At 32.6% G+C, this 9,057-nt stretch overlaps 2 long non-coding RNA genes across 4 annotated transcripts in view; one reads left to right on the plus strand and one right to left on the minus strand.

Moving 5' to 3' along the window:
• The window catches only part of LOC104847602, a 66,650-nt gene that overhangs the window by 11,785 nt on the left and 45,808 nt on the right, over window positions 1-9,057 (plus strand). The window contains exon 4 of one of the 2 annotated variants that reach the window (XR_776195.3): window positions 5,717-5,951. This is a non-coding gene — a long non-coding RNA (uncharacterized LOC104847602). Of the gene's footprint in view, window positions 1-5,716; window positions 6,283-9,057 lie in introns of those variants that run through there. The other variant, XR_776194.2, reaches the window with a different exon arrangement.
• LOC104847596 overlaps window positions 5,780-9,057 on the minus strand; it is a 21,291-nt gene continuing 18,013 nt past the window's right edge. Inside the window, exon 3 of one of the 2 annotated variants that reach the window (XR_776192.2) lies at window positions 5,780-5,880. This is a non-coding gene — a long non-coding RNA (uncharacterized LOC104847596). The remainder of the gene's footprint in view (window positions 5,881-9,057) is intronic. The other variant, XR_004518269.1, reaches the window with a different exon arrangement.

Below are 9,057 nucleotides of genomic sequence, written 5' to 3' on the forward strand. Positions count from 1 at the left end.
ATATGTTAAGAACTGAAAACATGCTCAACCTCATTGTTAGATCAGTGCAAATTCAAAGCACAATAAATTACCGCTATACATGCATCAGAATGGATAAATTTAAACACTGAATGTACCTAGTGTTGGCAAATATGTGGATTTACTGGAACTCTGATACACTGATTATAGTCTTATAAAACAGTATGACATTTTATAAAATAGTTGGACATTTTTTGAAATTTCTTCATCTGTGACATATATGATCCAACCACTTTATCTTATCTGAGGGATAAAGTAAATGACTATGTAATGATTTGTAACAAATGTTCATAGCAGCATTATTTGTAATAGTTCAAACAACACAAATCTTCATCAGAGTGTTAATGGATAAATGAACACTGATATACTCTGCACATGGGTTCAACATATAAGAAATGAACTAGCTGGGTGGGGTAGAATACACCTGAAATCCCAGTGCTTGGGAGGCTGAGGCAGGAGGATCACTGTGAGTTCGAGACCAGCCTGGGCTACATAGTGAGTTGCAGGTTGGTCTCAACTACATAGTGAGACCCTATCTCAAAAAACCAAAAAAAAGAAATGAACTACTGATATATACAGCACTATGGGTAAATCACAAAGTAATTATGTGGAGTGAAAGAAAATAGACAAAAAGTGTCTACTGATTTCATATATGTATGTATATATACAAATATATATATACATACATATACATATATATGTGTGTGTATATATATATGTATATATATATACATATATATATATATATATATATCTTACAAACAAATACACAATGATAGAAACCATATCACTGATTTCCTGTGGATGGGGTGGCAGTAGGGTGGTAGAGGGAGGGTAGGGAGAACAATAGAAGGAAAGATTACAGAGGAGCATAAGGAAGCTACTGTGAATGATGGGTATGTTCATTATTTTGATTGGACAGTGGTTCCATGTGTTATAAATATATAAATCAAAATTATCAAATTTTACTTCAAATATGTACATTTATTATGTATCAGTTATACTTCAAAAATAAAATTGCATGCATTTTTGATCGTGTCAAATGTTATTACTTTACTTCAGAAATATTATTTGTAGTAGTTATATATTGATAAATTTGTTCAATATAGAGTACCCCAGATTTGTTAACAAATACAATTTAGAAGATGATAGTGATAAATAACGTCTGTCTAAAATTTATTGTCATAGAGTAATTTTTATTTCAGAAAAATTTATGTTTGATAAGCAAATGAAATTTTGACTAGAGAGTAATTTGCTAAAACAAAACAAAAAAAAAGACCTTTTCAGATGTTTTGACTTCTTTCCCACTGGAGTACACAATGTTAAATGGAATAAATTTAAACAGTATCTAAAATGATGCTAAAGTTTAAATTTGCATTCCAATTCTTAACAAGTTTATGAGCATCATGCAGACCTTTGGACACCTGGGAAGATTTATAAATAAACTTAACCCGGAAAACAAAATTATAATTTGAAACAAATGGGGCTGGGTCGTGACCAACTTACTTAGATTCAACTATTAAACACAGAGAACCATTACAATGATATTATTAGGAACTCAGTCTGCAGAAATTAATTATATTTTATTACAAGATGAGTTTTAAGTCCCAATGGGGGCAGCTAAATGGGCAAATTTATATTTAACTAATGAGGAAACTCAGGGCAGGGACTAAGCAACTTGAGTCTTTCTTATAGTCAGTTTTAAGGACACCTCATCTATCTCCTTGAGTATTCAAGGTTGTTTTTATTATGGTACGTGAAAGAAAGGGAAAAAACCCAAATTGCTAACAGCGTATCATTTGTAGATTTCTCCCAATGTTTTGTCAAGATGACCCATTACTATGCCATTACCAAGCCCCTATTGGGTTGGCAACAATATATTATATATCCAAGAGAATAAGTATTCAGTGAAATCACTAAATTCTTTCCACTAAAATTTTAAGTAACTTACTTTTAAATAGAAATTATAAAATAAAAATAAGTATTTGTCCGTTACATATAAGGTATGGGACATGCTGATAAATACTTTATGTTGTTTAAATTTAATATTTACAAGATCAGAAAAGTCTGTAGTTTCCATTTGTCTTCATTTTACAGAGAAGAAACCCAGCACAGAGGAGACAAGTAATTTACTTTGGGTCACCCTGCTACTGAGTCACAGAGCCATGAATCAAACCCAGATCTATGACTTTGAGCCACATACTTATTCCACATGATTCTTCATCTCGTCTACTTTGTTACTACCCTTTGATAACCTGGGTGACTCAATGAATCATATACAAATGAATATCCATCAAGGGAATTTTTGAGCTGTGGATAGAAAACTACAATTATATCAATAATCTGAGTTGAGAAAGTTGTGAAATACTAAGAGGAAACCAGAGGGTGTTGGTTTTTCTTTGCTTCATTCATTTTTGGGGTCAACTCTTTCTTGGTATATTGATGAGATGACACATATTAAATCTTTAGGACTTGATCTGTACATTGTAACATGGCAACATACAGCGTCAATATTATTTTATAATAAATTAAAATGAACTGAACCTTAGATATGCATATTGCACTCCTGGGTTACATACAAAGGTAAATAAGAAAATATATCCACAAAAAACCTTATACACCAAAAAATGGAAAACATCAAAATGTCCTTTGACTGATAAAAGGATAAATAAAATATAGTATATCCATACAATAGAATATTATACATACATCAATAAAAGTGAAGTACCGATTCACACTTCAAAATGAATGAAACTCAGATACTTTATACTAAGAGAAAGAATCTAGTCACAAAGGCCATGCATTGTATAATTCAGTAAATATGAGATTTCTATAATGGGCAAAACTATACAAATGGAAAATAAATTAGTGTTTCCTAGAGTTGGGAACAGGAATGAAGGTAATAGAAAATAGACAGTTACTCCTCATGAGTATGAAGTTCTATATTTTAATTTTTAGGGAAACAAAATTTAAAATGTAGGGATGGTTGAACAATTGTGTGAATATTATTTTTAAAGCATTTTACTGTACACTTTAACAGTGAATTATATATTATGTGACAAATATCTCAATAAATCCATTTTTAAAAATATGCAGAAGGGATATATGATCAACCTAGGTCAAATAACTTAAAACACAAAGATATTCCTTTAAAAAGTCAAAACCAAAATGAAACAAATGAGACTATATGTGAAGGTAGTGACTTAGTCACACAGACAGGAAATCTTTCTGGTAATTTGAACTCAGAAATTTAAATGTACTCCTATGTGATATATCTTTAAAACAAAAAGAGAAAATTTAAAACATACTTAGTATTTATATACATGTTGCTATTTTATAATTAATGTGCATTTGTACTAGTTCTTATATAATTCATTAACTTATTCACTAAATTCATACATAATATATAAATATTTAGGAATTATTTCCAAGTAAAAGAGGTACAAATATTGACAGCAAGTAAATTAACAAATCTATGATCTTAAATTTGAATTTCTTATCCAGTATAAATTCATGGTGTATTTTACTTTTTAAAAAATAGGTTCTAGATTTATCTGCTCAGAAATCCCTGGAAGCAATTTCAATACAGTGGCAATTAAACTAAGCTTTCTAGATATCCTTTCTTCTAAAAGGATATGCCTTTCTGCTCTATGTTTCTGCCTTGTCACAAATCTAGAAGAAATGAAGCCAGCTGATCATGAACAGGAACCTCTTAAATTTTTGAATCAAGATAAATCTTTCCTCCTTTAAATTGTATTCTCCGATATTCTGTGACAAGAAGAGAAAGCTGGCACAATTGCTGAGCACCAAATTATTATTCTGAAAACCAGAAAAGAAAAGGAAAGAAATTCAGATATTTATTAATCTTTTGTTATACAAACTGTGTAATCAAATAGTCAAGCAAAAATTCTTCATATAAGAAATCCAGCTAATAAACAGAAAGACAAATTTGGAAAATAATTAGTTTGCAGCACCTAATGAAAGTAAGAGTTTTGACTACTAAGATAACTAAGAGACATTCCTGGGGAATTTCATTCTGGAGAGATAGGCTGACAGCATCTAAACCCAGTGATAAATTTTAATCAGAAAAGAGACAGACTGGCATTTTGTGCCTCTGGTTGTTTTGTGGTCAGAAATATACAGTTCCTCCTATGATGAATTCAGGCCAAGAAAATTAAATTTGAGTTCAATTAGGAGTCAATTATTCTTTAGGGAATATAAAGGATGGAGGAACTTGCTAAGAAAGGGTTCCATGAGCCAAGTTCAGAGTGAGAAAAATTCAAATGAACCAATTTCTTTATCAAATAAATAGCAAGCAATAGAGGGTAAATTTTTTTAAAATTGTTCTGAAAATATCTGTGACATTTTTCACTTAATGTAATTTGTAAATCTTGTTTTGATTCTGATTATGAAAATTATAGGAAACCAGAGTGGTCAAAAAGGGAACTATTTCCTGAATTACTGTCTATCTGTCACAGTATTTGGTTATAGAGAAGTTGTCAGTTTCCTAAGAATATTTTATATGATTATCAATTGACAGAGACGTTAGAATAGTCAACTTCTGTGATTCCTTCTTGCAGTTCATTTGAAATTTAATCAAACTACTCAATAGAAAATGTACCCCAGTATGGTGGATTTTTGTATCCAAAGATATTCATAACTTTATCTTCTCTTCTACATGCTCTTTTGCAAGGAGATTTTGACACACGCCCATCAAGAAGTAAAATTTTTGTGGCTTGCATTGTTTGAATTTTATCTCTGTGACTATCTTTGACAGAGAATGTGGCCAAAGTGATTCTGAATGACTTCTGATAATGAGTATTATGAGAGTTTTTGTTTCTCATTCAGTAGAACCTGAACCCCGTGTAAAGAGATCCAGTCACTCTGTGAAGAGAGAAGAAGCATGAAAGTCCTGCCAGGCACCCAACTCTCAGTTTTTCCAGCTGAGCTGCCAGATATGTCAGCGAAGCTCCCTTAAACGTTTAAGCCCTGGCTGTATTTCTGCTACATTTCAGCCCATGTCCAACTGACTCATCAGCTGAATTGGTCCAACCACAGGAAGGACCATAGCTGATACCACATGGTTAAGAAGAACCAATCAGATGAACCCGATATTAATTCCTGAAGAAATACAGTGGTCATTGCTTTAAGTCACTAATCTCAGACTGTTTTCCATTTAGCAATCAATAATCTTAACGTACACAATATTAAAATAAGCTGTGCTCTTAGCTTCTAAAGTCTTCATATGTAAGCCTGACTTAAAAAACACAAAATTGCCCCCCCTAAAAAGAAAGAAATTAAAACCCCAAGAGACACAGAATATATGTGAAAGAAGAGTTTGTTTCCTGATTCTACTCCTGCAGACACATGAAAAGAGAAAGAAGCATAACGCTGAATCTGTTTGAGTGAATGGGTGTTCTCTGTTTTAGTCTTAATGCACAGTAATGCATAGTCGAGAGAAGAGAGATATGAGTATGAAATTGGTGGGACATCAGTACGGCATTACTATTCCTTTCCTTCTCTTGTATTTTTTTCAAAGAGAGAAATATATAGATATTAAATAATAGGATTAAATATAAAGAAGATGCTAAAAGTAGGTGTTGATAAAAAAAAATATATATATTATATATATATATATAGTATATATAGTTCCAAGGAGCTGGGAAATGACGACCATGTGTACTTTCATTTCCTGTAGTCTCAGCTTTATTACCCTAATGAAGTATCACACAGTCCCCTGCCATGGTGGCCATCATCATCATCATCACCATCATCATCATCATCATCGTCGTCCTCGTCGTCATCACTGTCAGAATCATCATAGCCCTTTGGGGAAGAAGGACCAAATGGGAAGGCATGAACCTAAGGGAGAGGATAAGTTACAGAGAAAGGGACGCAGCAAAGCAAGAGGAAATGGAATGAGACTGAGAGCGGTAAGGGGGGCAAGGATCATAAAATAATATAAAAGCACATAAATTGCAAAGCAATTTGTTGTTTATAAAGAATTTTAATGTATGTTATCTAACCTAATCTTTATAACTCTTACTAATGATATCTTATATTCATGATATGGATGAGACTAAAATAATACAACTTGATTATTTTTATTAACATTTACTGAATGCCCATTTTGTGCCAGTCACTATGCTAACTGCTAGAAATATTGATAGTGAACCAAACATGATATCTGCCCTATGACAGACAGTCACAAAACCTGTAAAACTATGACAAATTTTAAAATACTGATACTATAAAACAGAATAAAAGGACTTGATCTTGTTAGATTATTCTGATTATAGTTTTTTTTTGACACATTGGAAGGTTACCTTGAATCTGTTTTATGACCATATTACATATAATTGTACATTAAGGAATCAAAAACTATTTTGAAGCTATTCTTATATTTTTAAATTAAGTTTTCCAAGGTAAAAATTAAAAAGCTTGCTAATTTTTATGCACAGGGCCACTTTCCCTTATAGGGCACTACTTATTGGATGAAGCTTCTATACACTGCAGCTTTTTGACAAGATCTGGCTAACAAGGTCACCTGGGTGGCAGGGGGAACACACTTGAGACAGGAAAATTTTACTACTACCTTTTCCATCCTTGAACGTGTCACTCACTGTCTGGCAGTCAAGAAATAATTAAACTCTTTTCTTCTAGTCCCTCAGATTTCCCTTCTTTTGTTCTCCTCAGACTAAAAGTCAGCTTGCTGCACTGCCAGATAGAAGGACTATGACCAGACAATACTTGCAATCACAACTCCTCCAGAGATAAAGCACGCGTTGTAACAACTGAACAACCAGTAGTCCTTCTATGCTAAGGACATAAAACCTAAAAGATTACTGTCTTCTCAAATTATCCCTAATAGTTTCAGGTTGTTAATTCATTAGTCCTTAGAACCCATGGCCAAGACTGATCAGAATAAACAGAAACTAAAATAGAAAAAGTTGAATTGAAGTATTTTGGTTTCCTCAAATGAGCAGGAGCTAATGTTAGGCAAGCACCACTTGCTCTATTAGATGCCTTACAAAGGGCTTCTAAGTGGAATGACCAGTGGTTTTTTTTTTAACCTCCTAGAATTGTGGATTTTTACATTAAGGGATAACTAAACTATGTGATTTTTTTCCCTCCACCTTCTCTATTTTATCTGGGAATCTTCACACTTAAGTTTTTCTTTTCAAGCTTTTGTTATTATCCAAAACTTGGAGTTTGAACATTTTATTACAATTTCTTTCTTGTACATTATTTTGGTAAGTGTTCTCCCCATAATGATATTTGGCCTCAAGTTTTGGGTTTTTTTGTTTTTTTGTTTTTTATTTTTTGTTTTGTTTTGTTTTGTTTTGTTTTTTTGAGACAGGGTCTCACTATGTAGTTGAGACTGACCTGCAACTCACTAAGTAGCCCAAGCTGGTCTCTAACTCACAGCAATCCTCCTACCTCAGCCTCCCAAGTGCTGGGATTACAGGCATGCACCACCATGCCCAGCTTGGACTCAAGTTTTAATACTACTATATTTTCACTTCACCCTGCATTGTTTGTCTTTTCATATCCTTCTGATTTGCCTCATAAATTCTTAGATATCTTGTTACTGATCTTTTCATTTAAATCCATTGTAGTTAGAAAACATACTTCATATTCTTTCCATGCCACGTATAGTTGAAAATAATATGTGTTTTGGCATTGGGTTATTTTAGTACAGGTAATTGATAGGACTGCTCAGATCGTTTTTATTGAATTGTGCCTAGATCTTCTATGAAATGCTGGGGGATGAAAGGGTATTGATAACTCTATGACAATGAAATCATCTATGCCTCTCTTTCTGTTAATTTTTGTTTAATATATTTTAAATATCACATGTGTAATTGTTATTTCTTCTTTATGAATGGAACTTTTATCATTATGAAATATTTTTTGGCTGACTGTATTTTGTCTTATTTTATCTGACATTAATATTGAGTCCTCCCCTTTCATTTTCATATGCTTTTTTCCATCCATTTATTTTCAACCTATATGTGATTTTATTTTATGTACATTATTTAATACATTTTATTAGTATATATTTGTGATACATAATAATTACACTTTAGGGAATTAGTACATATATATCTTGTTTCTCTATCACTTTTATTCACTTTCTTCCCCACCATCTCTGCCCCTTTTTCTAGTGCTCCTTTCTCATCACCAAAAAGTCTGCCTCCTTTTTTTTCTACCATATCTCCTTTATTTTGTTTAATAAATTATTTATAGTTTGGGTTTCTCATATAAGAAAACCATGCAACATTTAACCTCTTGTGTCTGATTTAAAATATTATGGTCTCAGGATCCATTCGTTTTTCCATGAATGACTCAAATTTGTTCTGCTTTATGTCATATGTAATACATACATATATATATATATATATATAATTTTTGTTCATTTTTCTATTAACAAGTATTTAGGCTGTTCCTATAATTTAGCTTTTGTGAATTCCTAATTGTTTTAGGGAATGCTTTCACTTGTTTTTTCCTATTTAATGATTAGTTTATCATAAATGCCTTAAAGTAAGGTCTTTCTATATATTTTTTCATCAGGGTTTTATCATGAATTGGTGTTGGATTTGCCAATGGCTTTTTCTGCATCTATTAAGATGATCACGTATTTTTTATCCTTACTTATGTTTATGTGCTGTACTACATTTACTGCCTTATATACATTGTACCATCCTTGCATCTCTGGGATAAAGTCTACTTGCAAACAATATTGCAAGTAATTTATTGTGAATTTTTGCATCTTTGTTCATTGGAAGTATTCACCTGTAGTTTTCTTTCTTGTGTGTGTGTGTGTGTGTGTGTGTGTGTGTGACAGGGTCTCGCTATGTAGCTGAGACTGACCTGGAACTCACTATGTAGCCCAGGCTGGTCTCAAACTCACAGTGATCCTCCTGCCTCAGCCTCCCGAGTGCTGGGATTACAGGCATGTGCCACCATGCCTGGCTTGACCTGTTGTTTTCTATCTTTCCGTCTCCTCTCCTCTCCTCTCCTCTCCTCTCCTCTCCT

The sequence above is a fragment of the Fukomys damarensis genome, unplaced genomic scaffold (genome assembly GCF_012274545.1).
Source record: "Fukomys damarensis isolate Sample0158 unplaced genomic scaffold, DMR_v1.0_HiC HiC_scaffold_20, whole genome shotgun sequence".
NCBI classification, from domain to species: Eukaryota; Metazoa; Chordata; class Mammalia; order Rodentia; family Bathyergidae; genus Fukomys; species Fukomys damarensis.